Below are 16,030 nucleotides of genomic sequence, written 5' to 3'. Positions count from 1 at the left end.
TCTTTCTTTCTTTTTTCTTTCTTTCTTTCTTTCTTTCTTTCTTTCTTTCTTTCTTTCCTTTTTTCAATAATGTTGCTCTCACTTATCTAGAATATTATCATCAACTATGTCAATGATGTGATGCATTTTCTTTAAATAAATTAAAAATATATGATTACATATGTTTTGTCACATTTATAAATACACAAATAATGGTGTAAACATAATAAGTCATATTTGACATTAATTTGCATAACATCTGATATTTTGAAAAATACTCTTTAATCATAGAATTGTATTAGATAATTATTACTTAAGATTTTTTCCATACTTAAAATTTTAGATTGCTTTACATACTATTTTTTTTTATCTATGTTGTCTGAATGTACTAGCTTTAAAAAATAATCCTTAGATTTAAGCTTTTAAAGTTGTATTTTGTACTCTTTTTTTTGTTATTGATGGTTCAGAATTAATTTTTGGTTACTGAAATTCGGCTCAGATAGTGGTATTACTTTTCATCTTGTGCCTTGAGAGCTTTCTGAAATAAATTCAGTTCCCCTTTTGTTTTCAGAATGATTGCATCTAATTATGTAATTAGGATAAATACATGCAATCAGAAGCAGTGATAAATATTAGTTTCTAACTTTGTAAAATTCATTTTTGACAGTAAATGCTAGTGGACAGAGCTTTGTTGTTTATGCTTGCTTATATTTTGTGATTTTGCACATGTAAAGGCAGCTCAACAATTATTTAATTAATGAAATATTTATTAATTTATTTTTGGGTTTTGTGCCATAGCAATGACACCTAGAGGCTACTTGTGACTCAGTCCTCAGTGATCATGCATACTAAGCATGATCTCCAGCATAAAAGCATGTAGTTCAGTGTTTTGAGCTATCTTCTTGGTCCCATAATGAAATGCTTTTAAAGTGCTGTCCAAACATCAACTAACAATATGTAAGTGAACCCAGAAACTAGAAAAACATTTTTAGTTATTTAAAACTGTCTTGTATTTGGCCCATGTATCAGTTTATAATAAATTGACTTATCAAACTGCTTATTTGGGCAGTAGTCACTGAGTGCATTAGTTGTTTTGGAGGAAAAATGATTTTTATAGGTCATAAGTTAGGTCAGTTAGTCATCATAGATTTACTGTGTGTCTGATGTTGTTTCCTTGATTTGATCTGACTTCTCTCTTATACATTTGAGGCTTATTTAGGAGTGTGTCAGAACAGGCTGTATCTTCAGTCTGAATTGTTAGCCTCGAGGGCAGGGACACATTGTTATATTATGTTCAGATCAGGGCACAAGAGAGAGCTGCCCAGATGATAAAGGATGTCAATGAACTGAAGTGAATGACCTGGCTCTTCAGTTCGGACACCACAGGCTTGAGAGCATGTGTGATCTTTCTCAGGGTTTTTTGTTAGCAACTCCCTTGATGCTACTCTCACCTTGATATGAAGTCTTATTTTATTTAAACACACACATACACATAATGTAAATTTCCTACTTATTTTTAAAACATTCCAATTTTACAAGTACTTAAATTCTAGCTTTTCTTATTTAAGCTTTTATACTTGATCGATCCTTAAGCAAGTCCCTGTTTATACAGGAGTTTGAAAAATGCATGTTGAATTAAATTAAATTGGTACCTTTGACAGTGGGGGATTAGGCAATTGATCTTAATTTATAGAATCCTGATATCCTTTCTTTTTTAAGAGGAATAGTGGACTCAGTTAACTATAACTTTCAACCAGAATACTGCCTAGTTTAGGGTTGCCACAGAACTTAAAGTCACTGGATTGACAGAAACAATAGATTTAGAAAAAGTAGTTATGTTAGAAATTGAGTTTGGGTCACCTTGGTTTGTCATGGTAGTGCTCTGGAGAATATATGCTTTTAGACTTGGAGAGATTTGTCACCACAGTTCCTGGAGGAGATGGAATGCTGTGAGGAGAAATACTTTTTATTAAAATTGAGCTCTCCTGATGTTGGCATGTTGAAGTCTTATAAAATACCTATTTTGGTGCTTTTGTTGGACTTGCTTGAACCCATATTGCTCAGTGTCAATATAACTAGAATAAAATCCTATATTCTGACAGTAAAACATCCATTTGGGAAAGACGGCAAATTTATTGGGGACATATCAGGGCTAAAGCATATTTATAACTCTGAGATATGGCCTCAATTGTTAATCATTGCATGAAACCATAAAGAACATACTCTGATATACTAGATTAATGGCACTTGATTTTATAACCCCATACTAAAATCATCATCTACAAAAAGATATTTACAGTCTTTTCAGACATTTAGTTCTGGATGTTTTAGTTATAGCTTACAGACTATGGCCTTTAATTATTGATGGTTTAGTTTTACTTTCTCCTAGTGATGCTATTTGAAATGTGTTAAGAGGGTTCAAATCATTCTGGATTTGTTTAACATTTTGAATTAAAATTATCTCAGAGCATTGGTTAATTTCTTGGTTATTTTCATCCTCTCCCCAATAAAAAAATGGAAGAGAGAAAGAATTGATTTTTGAAATATAGACATCTATTTTTCAGATGAAAAAAATTGACATCAAGAATATATAAGAATTTTGTTCATGGTTGTACCACTCATATGAAGTGAGGCAGGATCCAGACTAGCCTGAATGACTTTCAAATTCATTTGCTTTTGACTCACCTATTGATATTTTCTGAGGTTTTTCTCCTGAGTTTTGTACTTTTTTAAGTCATTACAGATTTTGTTTTTTGTTTTTTGGTCACCACCAAATAGCACTTATACTGATATTGCAGTTATCTCATTAGTTTATATATGAGACAGGATTTTCTATTCAATGAATATGGTAATTTTAATGACTAGAATTGCATCTTTCTGTTTTGGGAGCACTTTTTCTTGCATGTAGTAAATGCCTTATAAATATTTATTAAATAAAATTATTTAATAATTTGACATTTATAAAACCATTTCTTCCAAAATAGTATTTTAGTTGATAATTAAAATGTGAAATCTCATTTAAAATGTTATAACTTCCACTTCTATTAATGCTAAAAAACTGAGAAAGCAACTGCTTATAAATAATAATTTATTTTTCCTAAAGTTCAAGTATTCATAGAGGATACAAATAAATAAGTTGAGTTCTTTATTCTTTTAAAGTTTACAGCCAAATGACATTGACAGGATATATACATGCTATTTACTATTTAGGTTATATATTTTAATGCCTTTCAAAAATATTCAAGAATTGTTTTTAAAAATTTAGAGAAGAGGCATCTTTTAGTTTGTAAGGATCAAGGAAATTGTTATCTAAGATAATATTTGACCTGGAACTTAAATACATTTTTGACAGATAATTTTCAGGGTAATTGACTACTGGTAAAGGAAACAGTTTAGAAAATAGTCATGAAGACATAGATATCAACTTTGACTCATTTGGACATTAAAAAGATATCAACTTTGACTCATTTGGAACTTAAAAAGAAAAGAGGAAAAGATACTTGGGGACAGATCTTGGTGGGTGTTATACAAAATGATATAAAATTCTTTCTTCAAATAGTTTTATGATCCTATGACTTTTTTTTGAATACGGTAACAAGCCACTCTGGTCTTATTAAGTAAGGAAATATGAGTCTCAAACATTTTTGAATTACAACATCATTATTTGAAACTCTTACAGGTGTCATGGAGTACCACATGTATCCTTGTGAGTTGTAATCATAGATTTAAGATTAGTTTAGCCTCTATGTATATCATTGACTGAAGTGGAAAAAAAGATCAGAAATTAGAAGGCTATCACACTGTAGTAGTTTTATTGAAAAATGGCATAGATGGCCACAAAGATAACTCATCTTTGAAATATGCAAGACTCCAGATTTGATGAGAAATACCATATGACCCCAAGAGCACACTACCGGATGTAGCCATGGAGATACCCAAACACCATCAGGCCAAAGCATGCATTGCTTTGAACCAGCCTAGTTGGTCTCCTGAGGACTGGTTGGGAGGTCGTTTTTCACTAAATAAGATATTTGGTATATTTGGTAGAATATATCCTATTAGGAAGTAGTATAGATTGGAAAAAAGTATAGAATACGATAGAAAATGTCGTACGATAGAAAATGTTGGACCTGGAGAGATAGCACAGCGGCGTTTGCCTTGCAAGCAGCCTATCCAGGACCAAAGGTGGTTGGTTCGAATCCCGGTGTCCCATATGGTCCCCCGTGCCTGCCAGGAGCTATTTCTGAGCAGACAGCCAGGAGTAACCCCTGAGCACTGCCGGGTGTGGCCCAAAAACCAAAAAAAAAATGTTGTATAGATTATAAACAAATATCCAAACTATGATGGCATAAACCAATTTAAGGTGTCATCTCAAGTTAAATTTGATAGTGTTCGGCAATAAATTGGATGCAAATGCATGTGTTAGTAGTATTGAACACAAAATAATTTTTTTCTCCCTGTAACTTCTATTCTCTTGTTGATAAACTTTATAGATGTACCAGTAAACATGTTGTAAATTTCATTTAAGATTAAGAGCAATTACCCATATCTTATATGACTCCTTTCTTTTTTTTTAGTTTATTTGAAACTATTTTTCTTTATTTAAACATCTTGATTACATATATGATTGTGATTAGGTTTCAGTCATGTAAAGAACACCCCCTTCACCAGTGCAACATTCCCACCACCAATGTCCCAAATCTTCACCAGTGCAACATTCCCACCACCAATGTCCCAAATCTCCCTCCATCCCACCCCACCCCCACCTGTACTCTAGACAGGCTTTCCAGTTCCTCATTAATTCACATGATTATGGTAGTTCTCTGTGTAGTTATTTCTATAACTGCACTCTCCACTCTTTGTAGTGAGCTTCATGAAGTGAGCTGGAAGTTCCAGCCCTCCTCTTATTGTCTCTGAGGATTGTTGCAAAAATGACTTTTATTTTTCTTAAAACCCATAGATGAGTGAGATTATTCTGCATCCATCTCTCTTCCTCTGACTTATTTAACTCAGCATGATATATTCCATGTACATCCATGTATAGGAAAATTTCATGACTTCATCTCTCCTGACAGCTGCATAATATTCCATTTTGTATATGTACCAGGGTTTCTTTAGCCATTCATCTGTTGAAGGGCATCTTGGTTGTTTCCAGAGCCTGGTTATTGTGAATAGTGCTGCAATAAATACAGGTGTGAGGAAGGGGTTTTTGTATTGGAATACAAAAGAATTTAAAGCTAAATTTATAGTTTGGAGACTAGATAATTATAAAAAGGTTAAAAACAATCAAACTAAAACAATCAAGTTTATGAAGCCTATTTTAGGAAGAGGAGGAAGATGCATTTATTTTTGGATGCATTGTGTTAGTGACAAGGACTTCAAGACTATTAGATTGGAAATTGAGAATGAAGAAATGAAAGCCACTTTTATTTTTTTTACTAATTTTAAACATGCAAAATCTTGGGGGAGGACAAAGCACAAAAGGGGGCTGGAGAGATAGTATATGAGTTAAAGAAACTGCCTTGCATGTGACTGGCCTTGTTTAAAATTCTCTGGGGTTGCATTAGGTCCCCTGAGTAGTGTCAGTAGTCACTTCTTTTGCACAGACTGGGGAACAGGTCTTCACTGGGTGTCACTTCAAAACACGCTACAAAAAAGTTTAAGAAGTTCTCATTTGAGCTGGAGAAATAGTAGAGTGAATAAAACATTTACCTTGACCCCTGAGTAAGTCTGGAGTGACCACTGAACACACAGTGGGAAGAATTCCAGAGCAAGTTATGACTGGCCTCAATCTTCCACTTCTTCCAAAGCACAAGAAAGTAATATTATGTAACTAAAATTGTGTTTATTAATCACAGATTCTGAGTGATTACTAGATATCAGTAGACTCTAAGGCAGTATTGCAAAAATATACACCTTTACAAACACTCCTGTACAAAAACTTACAATAGTACAACAATGCATTTTGAGTGGCCATCTCTACATTAGGAGAGAGTGAAATAGATTTAACTTCAGAAGTAAAATGAATAAAATGACCCCAGGAAGTCCTATAATAGTGCTGTTTTTATTTAAAGTTGAAAACCCTTCCTCAGGCCTTTTTGGTCACTTAATTTTCTTATTGTTAACAATCTCTTATAAGAAGATGTGACTAGAACAGAATTAGTGTTGTCTTGGGGCCATTTTATCAATTGGTTCTTGACATGGACAGATTGATTTTCTAGAGGTGAAGTTTCATTTTATTAATTGATATCCAGCAGCTCTAAAATTTGCTTAATTTAGATGGGGCATAGTTGTTAGGTCATTAACTCTCCAGCTACATTTGTCTTCCATTAATCAAGCTGAAACTCAGCTTATAACAGGTTTTTCAAATCTACATAACCTTCCTTTCTTTGAGTCCTCCACTCATTTAAAATATTTATTAAATATGTCTTCCATACTAAACATGTTGAATGCTGGGAATGGATTGGTAACATTTCTCTTTGAAGGGATTGTACAATCTAGTGGGGGTGAGATCATAAGTGCTTTGATAGAAGACCATAGAAAATGGAACTAAGTTAAATCCAGATGTATATGGGAATTGATATCTGGACAGTTTTGAAAATTGATAGGAAGTACTAAACCAAAATAGGAATTGTAAAATGAGATAATCTTTGTAGGCAGAGATTTAAAGACACATTCACATTTTTCTTATAGCCCAGTAGTACTTCAGCATGAGTGTAACTTATGTATATGAGTGTGATATATATAAAGAGATAGAGTTTTTTTTAATCTGGACACTTGTTTTATTTAAATAATTTTTATTTTGACCAAAGAGAATTGTAAATCTTTCACAGTAATATTTTAGGTTCATAGTGACATTGAATTAGGGGCATTTTCACCACCAGTGTTGTCCTCCCTCCATCCCTATTTCCAGCATGCACCCTATATCCCCCTCATTTTGGGCACTTGTTTTTTGACACTTGTTTTCAGGACTATGTGTATATAAGAGCACTAAAATCTTTTCAGGATAGTGGTAGATTCTTTGGGTAGATACCAAGAAGTGGATTTGTTAGGTTGTATGAAAGCCCTATAATCAGTTTTTTTAGAATTCTTTATATTTTTTGCCAAAGAGTTTGAATCAGTTCATATTTCACCAGAAGTAGATGAGGTTTCCTTATTTCCCCACATCCAAATTAACTATGGTTATTTTTGTTTATGGTTGTTTTGTTTATTTTGATGTGAGTCAATCTCACTGATGTGATATATCTCATTGTTGTTTTGATATGTGTTTTCATGATGACAAGTGATGGAGAACATTTTTTTATATACTTATTGGCCATTTGTATATCTTCCTTGAAGTTTGTGTCTTAATTTCTTCTCCCAGTTTTTAATGTAAAAGTTTGTTAGATTTTTATAATTGCTTTTTATACCTTGGCTATTAATCCTTTATTTTATAAATGGTGGGCAAATATTTTCTACTGATCTATGGTGATTTTTAATGCTCATCAGAGTTTCCTTTGTGGTGCAGAAAGTTCTTGATTTTATGTAGTCATTTGTTCATCTTTGTTTGGCTAGTGGCATTGAATCATTGAAGATTCCTCTAGATTCATTGTCAAGAAAGATTCTATGTTTTTCTCAATATAATTTATGTATTCAGTATGATATCATGATCTTTAATCTATTTTTTATTTTTTTGTTTTGTTCTTTGGGTCATACCCGGCAGCACTTAGAGGTTACTCCTGGCTCTATGCTCAGAAGTTGCTCCTGGGGGACCATAAGGAATGTCAGGATTCGAACCATCATCCTTCTGCATGAAAGGCAATGCCTTACCTCCATGCTCTCTCTCCAGCCCCCAAGATCTTTAATCTATTTTGAATTGACTTTTGTCATGGTGTGAGAAAGAGGTCTCAGTTCATATTTAACATCTGACTAATCATTTTTTAACATCATTAAAATATATTTAAATAAAAATTTAAATTGATTATTGTGATTTACAAAGTCATTTGTCGTCGAGTTTCAGGAATACAATAGCCCAACACCAATCCCATCACCAATATCAACTTTCTTCCACCAATATTCTCATGTGACTGTTTACACCACAGCCTGTCTCCTTGACAAAAAAAAAATTTTTTTTTAAATTTGCTTTTTCTTCTGGGATAATTAAAGAATCGAAGGCCAAGAACCAGAGAACGTCTCTTTACAATAGATCAAATAGTTGACCATAATACATTTGTTTCCAGATAAGTGAGAGCAAAGTTATTTAAAAAGAAAAAAGAAAGAGTGGATCCTGCCAGCTGGCAGAAACCAGGTGCCAAGACAGCGAGGATGTGGATGTGGACGTGGACGTGGAAGTGGACATGGTGGTGGAGGCTTAAGGGTGGAGGCCCGTGGCCCACACACGTGCAACTGGGATTCCCGTGGCAGCCTCTGCTTGGCGAGTCCCCGATGGGGTAGACAGGTTCACTGGCGGGTGGAGTGGGTGGGATTGGGCACCAGGCGATTGGGGCACGGACGTGGTGTGGATTGTGGGGTGTCCTGAGACGAAGGGACGTCACAGTCCCTTTGGTTTGTTGGGTTCTGTTGCCCTGGAGACCTGAGGTCGCCAAGGGTTGATGCCGGGGTGGCTCCTGGAAAGCGGGGAGCAGACCGGTGGCTGCTTCTTGAGAGTCAGTCCAGCCCTCGGGCAGCGCAGCGTGTTCTTCTTGCGTAGAACTCCCGGCACCCCAGAGGGACCCCAGCTTCCCGTCTGGACTGGTCTTGAGCAGAGAGGTAGGAGTCAGCCCTGCCCTGAACCCATTCAGGACTGCAGAAAAACTTATTCACCCACCACCTCCAAGAAATCACTGCTTCTCTCTTGTCCCGGAATAGTGCATAGCAGATAATAATTATCTCTATAAAGAAATAATATAAGTGAATATTTATTTCTATATTTATATGTGTTTTATTATGAATATAATAAAGGGTATAATATAATAATTATAGATTACATAGAACATATAATGAATAGAATCAATTTATATTTATATTTAAGATATAAATATGGCTATTTATCATGTAAATATGTCAACTATATAGAAATAAAATATAGATATGGTTAAATTATACATGTTACATATACAATTATATATTATGTAATGTTTAATACATTCTATGTGATATAATGATATTCTAACTTAAGGTAATATGGAGTAACATTATAATGTAATATGATAAAGTGTGATTTAATATCATAGGATTAGATCTCAAAAAAAGAGAAAAATAAAGAGAAAAAGACAATAAAATAGAAGTACAGTAATAAGAAAATGTGTGCAGATTATTGTATCTCCAATGATGTCATAAAGATGTTGCAGAAGATCTAGTAAACTCTTGTTGCTAGCTGACCATTCTGTCATTTCATTTGTTTCTGAACATTAAGTGAAATCAGCTACACACTGGCATCTAAATGGGTGTGTTCCTATGGGGATAAGAGCATCAAACAAATGAAATTGTCCAGGAATTCAAAGCACTATTACTGAAAATGTGGCTTTGTGAGGCATGTTCTCAGCTGCCAGGACTCCCATAAATAGGTGAATGTGGGGGATGGGGTGGAGAAGGGTGTTTGTACCTGCTTCCAAAAAGCCCTGGTAATATCAGCCCAAATACCAGCATATCTGGAATTTGATCAAGTTGGTGTCTTTGCAAATAATCTTAGAGGTGTGGTGAATGGGTCATAGGCAAAGCGGCAATTATGGATGATGGGTTTAGCAGGTGTGTCTTGGCAGGGTGAGGATGGGGGGCTTGGACAGCCCTCTCCTTCAGAGATTATCAGCTTTCAGCTGTGTGTCTGGTATCTTCATGATTTTTCATTGCTTGGTTTACATCTCTTTTGAGAAAAGAACGAGTCTATAAAGATGGCCAGGTGCAAACATGTCTCCCTATGTTTTTTTTTTTTTTTATATTCAACTGTTTATCTGGCATGAAGTAACCAATAACTATCCTACAAAATAAGGTAAAGTGTCTGTGGGAACAAGAATTCTTTATTGTATACTACACTGACCCAAATAATCAGTAAGTTCTTGACTTCCTAGGGAGCATCATTTTTATGATACACCCCAGGCTACTAGAAATACTTAAATCCCTCAGCACTGTTTGCTTTTGTTTTATGAAAGAAAAACGTGAATGCAACTTGATATACCAATAATTTGGTGCTCTTGCTTTGTTTCCTGAATATGCAATGCTTGGATATCATGCACCACATCCTGAAAGCTCTGAATGCAGAAGTATTGATAAGGCAGCCTTACCAATATTAACAACTATTCTATGTTTTTTTTCTCCTTCAAATCCTGTTTTTTTTTTTTGAAGGAAAAACTGGACACAAAATTATTGGTTTGTGACTAGCCAGATAGGTTATTCTCTTAGTAAGTATTTGTGTAATCTGGCAAAAGTAGCTCTGGAGCAGACAAGGTATGTTAATTACATTCAGATACATGGCTCTGCTTCTCATCTACTTGATCCCTTTACTTACCTATTTTCTCTGACTATAATTTTCAGTTCTGCTCTCTTAACTATCTCTGGGTCTTTTGCTACCTGGAATTATTGTACCATTTCTATGATGACCAGTAGCTGACTCTGATGTACCTTCTGGGATCATACCTTTTATAAAATATAATTACTGGAGAGAAACACTCTGCTGAAATACACTTGAGTAAAAGGTTTTACTCATGATTAGTAAATAGTTGATTGTAATAATCTTGAGATTCATTACTCATGATCTGTCTTCGACATTAGAATGTGCACACTAATCCATAATTCTTGTTTTAAAAAAAGGCCTTTAATGTAAATTTAATTTAATTAATTTATTTTTTGTTTTGGAGCACACACAGTGATACTCAAAGCTTAATCCTAGCTCTGTGTTCAGAAATAATTACTATAAGGTAGTGCCAGGGATCAAATCTGGGTTGGCCATATGCAAGGCAAGTGCTCTACACACTGTCCCATCCCTCTAGTCTAAAGCAGAAACATTTTTAAGAAACAAAAGAACATTTGGATATGTCTAATTTCTGGCTTTGGAGAGCTACTTTAATTCACACAGTTCAATACCAAAATTATAAAAATGGGTTTTGATATAAATTTTCAGTTTTTTGGTAAAAATCTTTAGTCAAAGTTTTTGTTTTTATCTGGTTTGAAAGTTCAACCAAGTTTAGCTAAATCTTCTCTGATTCTCTTCTTTCATACATGTTTTTTGCCCACTTTTATCTACCCTAGGATGTAATTTTAAGGTTATGAAATATTTGACATTAAGCTAGTTATAAAATATTTAACATTAAGATTGTGAAAAATTTGATTCATTTTATTCTATAAGAAAAATCTACTTTTTTTTTTGTATTCCTGAGAAGGCTGGTTATGGTATATGGTTATATAACCATATACTTTCCTCTGATCTTGTGGTCCTTGCTAAATTTATAGGTAGGTCCATCTGTTGTATTCTTCATTCTCTTAACTGTGGAAATGGTTATGGCTAAGATTCTGAAATGAGATATGCTGAAGTTTGATTTTAACACTCTGTTATCTGTTCTGTGTTCTTGGACATAACGTATGACAATTTTATTACCTCTAAAATGGAGTCATAATAGTTCTACTTTAAAGTTGTATTTAACTTTCCTGCATGCTGTCCTAAGCACAGACTTAGTATTTTATCATTATTAGTGCTTACTGCTTTAGCCTTCAATAGCAAATGTATTTATGTAGAAACAAAATTATCTGACACTCCTTATGTTATACCATTTATTTCTATTCCTTCAACAGTAGCACCTCAGAGGCAATTTATTTTCAACAACTCATTTTCAATGCTTGTGCTAGTTATTCAAACTCTGGTAGAGGAGCTTATATTTCTCTTGCTTTTTTGTTTCTCGTAAGATACCATTCAACATCTTTCATTCTTCAAATTTATCCCCTTTATTTCTAATACAATATATTAGTTTTCTATTGCTTTTTAGTAAGTTATAAAAACTTAGCTTAAAATGACACATATTGATTATCTGACTTTTTTTTAAATGGGTTGGGAACTTGGTTTAGCTAAACCCTTCTGCACAGTGTCTCATAGGGTAATAACCAAGATATTGATGTACTGTATTCTCATCAGTATATCATCTGGGGAAGATTTTACTTAAAAGTTAGTTCAATTTGGCAGGATATATTTACATGAGGATGAATTATGGAATAAAGAGACCTCTTAATAGCTATTGGATGGGAGACCCCCTCCCCAGTTTCTTGTCACAAACTTCCTTAACTTAGATGTCTGCTTTATCAAGACTACAATGAGAATATTTTACTATAATCTGCTCAGGTTACATAATGTGAACAAATTTGCACCTGCTGAACTGAAAGGAGGAGATTACAAACTAGTATTAGATCTACGAAGTAGACTGTGTGTATGTGAGCATGCATTGTGACATCACTTTAAGATTTATCTGCCATACCCACTTGATTGATTGTGATATTATAGGAAACACTGGTTTGGTTTGTTTCATAATTCTGTTGTCAATTCTATAACAAGATACAAAAAATTGGTGCTAACATGGAATTATTAGAAAAACACATTCACTGTGGAACCACTGAACTAGGAAAGATTTTAGATATAGATAAAAATAGGCAAAGCAAGAACAGTGGCCATTTTAGAAAATGAGAAATTTCGGGGCCGGGAATGTGGCGCTAGAGATAAGGTGTCTGCCTTGCAAGCGCTAGCGTAGGATGGACCACTGTTCGATCCCCCGATTCCCCTGGCGTCCCCTATGGTCCCCCCAAGCCAGGAGCGATTTCTGAGCACATAGCCAGGAGTAACCCCTGAGCGTCAAACAGTGTGGCCCAAAAACCAAAAAAAAAAAAAAAAAAAAAAAAAGAAATTTAAAATATACTATTGCAATTTAGATGGTTTATCTGAAGACATTTAGTGATAGTTGACAATCTTAAGTTATGAGTTATTCCAAACATAGAGAACCTCCTAGAGAAAATAATTCCATAGGCAAATTATCACTTTAATATAAGTTAAAATTTCACACATTTTCCTTTTTATTTTTATTTATTATTTTATTTATTTATTTATTTATTTTTTTGGGGGGGGTCATACCTGGCAGCGCTCAGGGGTTACTCCTGGCTCAGAAATCACTCCTGGCAGGCTTGAGGGACCGATGGGATGCTGGGATTCGATCCACTGACCTTCTGCATGCAAGGCTCCCTCCATGCTCTTTTCAGCCCCTTATTTTCCTTTTGAAATAGCTGATACCATACCCTCTTGTCTGTATCTCTTCCTTTTTCTGACTTAATGATGTTTTGAGATTTGAGCTATTATCATATCTTTTTAATTGAGTCAGATGTATAATCTGAGTAAGTCATTTTAAATAAGGGGATTCTTTCTCATGCTAATTAGCAAGTAACAGATATAAAGAGGAAAAAGGAATTGGAAAAATCTTTGAGGACAGAGAATCATGCCCAGATGTTTTGTTATAACATTAATGTGCTTGATTTCAGAGAAAGCATTAAAATGCTTTAATATCCATTTGGCTTAAAAGGTTAAGGGCAGAAAAACAAATGTAGTCTTCAGTGGAGGAGTTAAACTGCAAGGCAAAGGGAGCTTTTTTCTAGCTGAGCTATAAGAGATAATTGTTCATTAGAGAGTGTGAAGTCTGTTGTAAGCACAACCACATTCATTAGCTAGTTCCCTGCTTCCTGTCTGTAATGGGCATTAAGTTTCTCTGTGTTCAATTAAAATGAATTCTGGTTTTTGCACCTCATTTTCCTGTGCTTTTTATATTCTGGTTTTTGGTCTTTATTTTTTTTTTTTTGAAGTTTTACAGAACAGGACAGAGTAAAATGTATCTCATAAGTAATATATTCCAATTATATGTCAAGTTCTCAGAGAATCTAGGCTATACATAGAAATTATGTAAAATGTCAGAAGTATTCATTATGTTTATATACATCGCTTTTGTTTTGGGCCACAACTGGAGATGCTTGGGGATTACTCCTGGTTCTTCACTAAAGAATTACTCCTGTCAGTGCTCAGGGGACCATATGGGATGTTGGGGATTGAACCTGGGTTGGCTATGTGCAAGGCAAATGCCCTATGCACTATACCATATATATGTATATTTCTATATGTCTAAATATATATTTATATTGACAAATATATAATTTTAATAAACATAATTAAAAGCTATCAATTTAAAATGCAGTTTAAACTTATTGTGTAATGGAGGCATTTTTAGCAGCTCAATTAACTTAAAGATGACAGAATTTTGCAAGATAAATATTCTATAATTCTGTCAGAATCAACTATTCCACCTTTCTCAGGTCAACACATATCATGTGGACTTGATTAATGGGCTAAGAAATATATTATTTTCCCCCTTGATTATATCTTATGGGCAGTTAAGCTCTTCTAATTTCTTTATCAGGTAGCTTAATTATATAAAATGATGCACGAGGAAAGAAAATGGCTATGTAAATTTTAATAGGGGTGCTAAATATTGGAGTAGGAGGAAATATGTTACAAATTAACTTTTATTACTATGTAAGAGAATTTAAGAATTCAGTCAATTAATATGATAAAGCCATTTTTAAACTTTTGAGAACTTTATTTTTCAAAGAGGCTGAGCCAATTTACCTTCCCATTATAAATTATGACGGTTCCTTTCTCCATAGGTCACCAATAACAGTTTTTTTATCTGGACTTTTTGGTATAGAATTGAGTTAATATCTAATTATTGCTTTAATTTGGATTTTTCTGATAATAATTCATAATGAGAATTCTTGGTATGATTTTTAGTCTTCTGTAACACAAAAATAGCAATGAGAAAAGATACAAACACAGCTGTGCTCATTGCAATATTTTCTTTCATTTTTTAAAATTTAATTTGTTATATTAAAAGAGCATGTATCATTTGGTTGACATAATTGACTGTAATACATTTGTTTCCAAATAAGTCAGAGTAAAATTGTTTAAAAAAATAGAGAGATTAAAAAAAGAGGAAGGGAATAAAACAAAAGAAGTATAGTGGCAAGCAAATTTGTGAAAATTATTATTTTTCCAGTAAAGTCATTAATCATTTTCAGAAAATTTAGTAAGCTCTTCTTGCTAGCTGACCATTCTTCATTTATTTTTGAGATTAACTGATTTTAGCTACACATTGGCTTCTAAATTGGTGTGTCCCTATGAGGATGACAGTATTAAATGAAGTTGTCGCAGCCTTGCAGTCCAAAAATTCAAACCACTATTGTTGATATTTTGGCTTGTATGGATGTGGCTACTGCTGCCAGTTCTCCCAGTAGTATGATACGGTGTGGTGAGGGTGCCAGTACACACTCCAAAGTCCTGGTAAAGTCAGCCCAAACGCTGTCATACCTAGAATTTGGGCAGAGTGGTATCTCGAGAGTCATGGAGGAGAGGTGAAACTGGGCTATAGGCAAAGCAGCGAATATGGATGATGGATGCTGCAGCTATGGCTTTGGCTGGTGAAGACTTAGCCTTCCCTCTCTTCCCAAGATTGCCAGTTTTAGGGGTGGGAGAGAAAGCATGGAGGTAGTGCATTTGCCTTGCATGCAGAAGGACGGTGGTTTGAGTCCCGGCATCCCATATTGTGCCCTGAGCCTGCCAGGAGCAATTTTTGAGCGTGGAGCTAGGAGTAACCCCTGAGCATAGCCAGGTGTGACCCAGCACCCCCCGCCCCAATAAAAGATTGCCAGTTTTAGCTGTATGGCTTGTGTACCCATGATTTTTCATGATTTGGTTTACATCTCTTTCAGAACAGAGTGAGTCTGTAGATTGGTCCAGTAAAAACATGATCTGTTATTTTTATGATCTGTTATTATTATTATTATTAATTTTTTTTGGTTTTTGGGTCACACCTGGCAGTGCTCACGGGTTTTTCCTGGCTCCGTGCTCAGAAATCGCTCCTGGCAGTCACGGGGGACCATATGGGATGCAGGGATTACAACCGATGACCTGCATGAAAGGTAAATGCCTTACCTCCATGCTATCTCTCTGGCCCCGATCTGTTATTTTTAAATGGAAAGCCAATGGCAGAAGAGTAGATAA

This window comes from Suncus etruscus, chromosome 2 (assembly GCF_024139225.1).
Source record: "Suncus etruscus isolate mSunEtr1 chromosome 2, mSunEtr1.pri.cur, whole genome shotgun sequence".
Classification (NCBI taxonomy): domain Eukaryota; kingdom Metazoa; phylum Chordata; class Mammalia; order Eulipotyphla; family Soricidae; genus Suncus; species Suncus etruscus.
The sequence above is the reverse complement of the archived record's forward strand: the minus strand, read 5'-3'. Positions refer to the sequence as shown.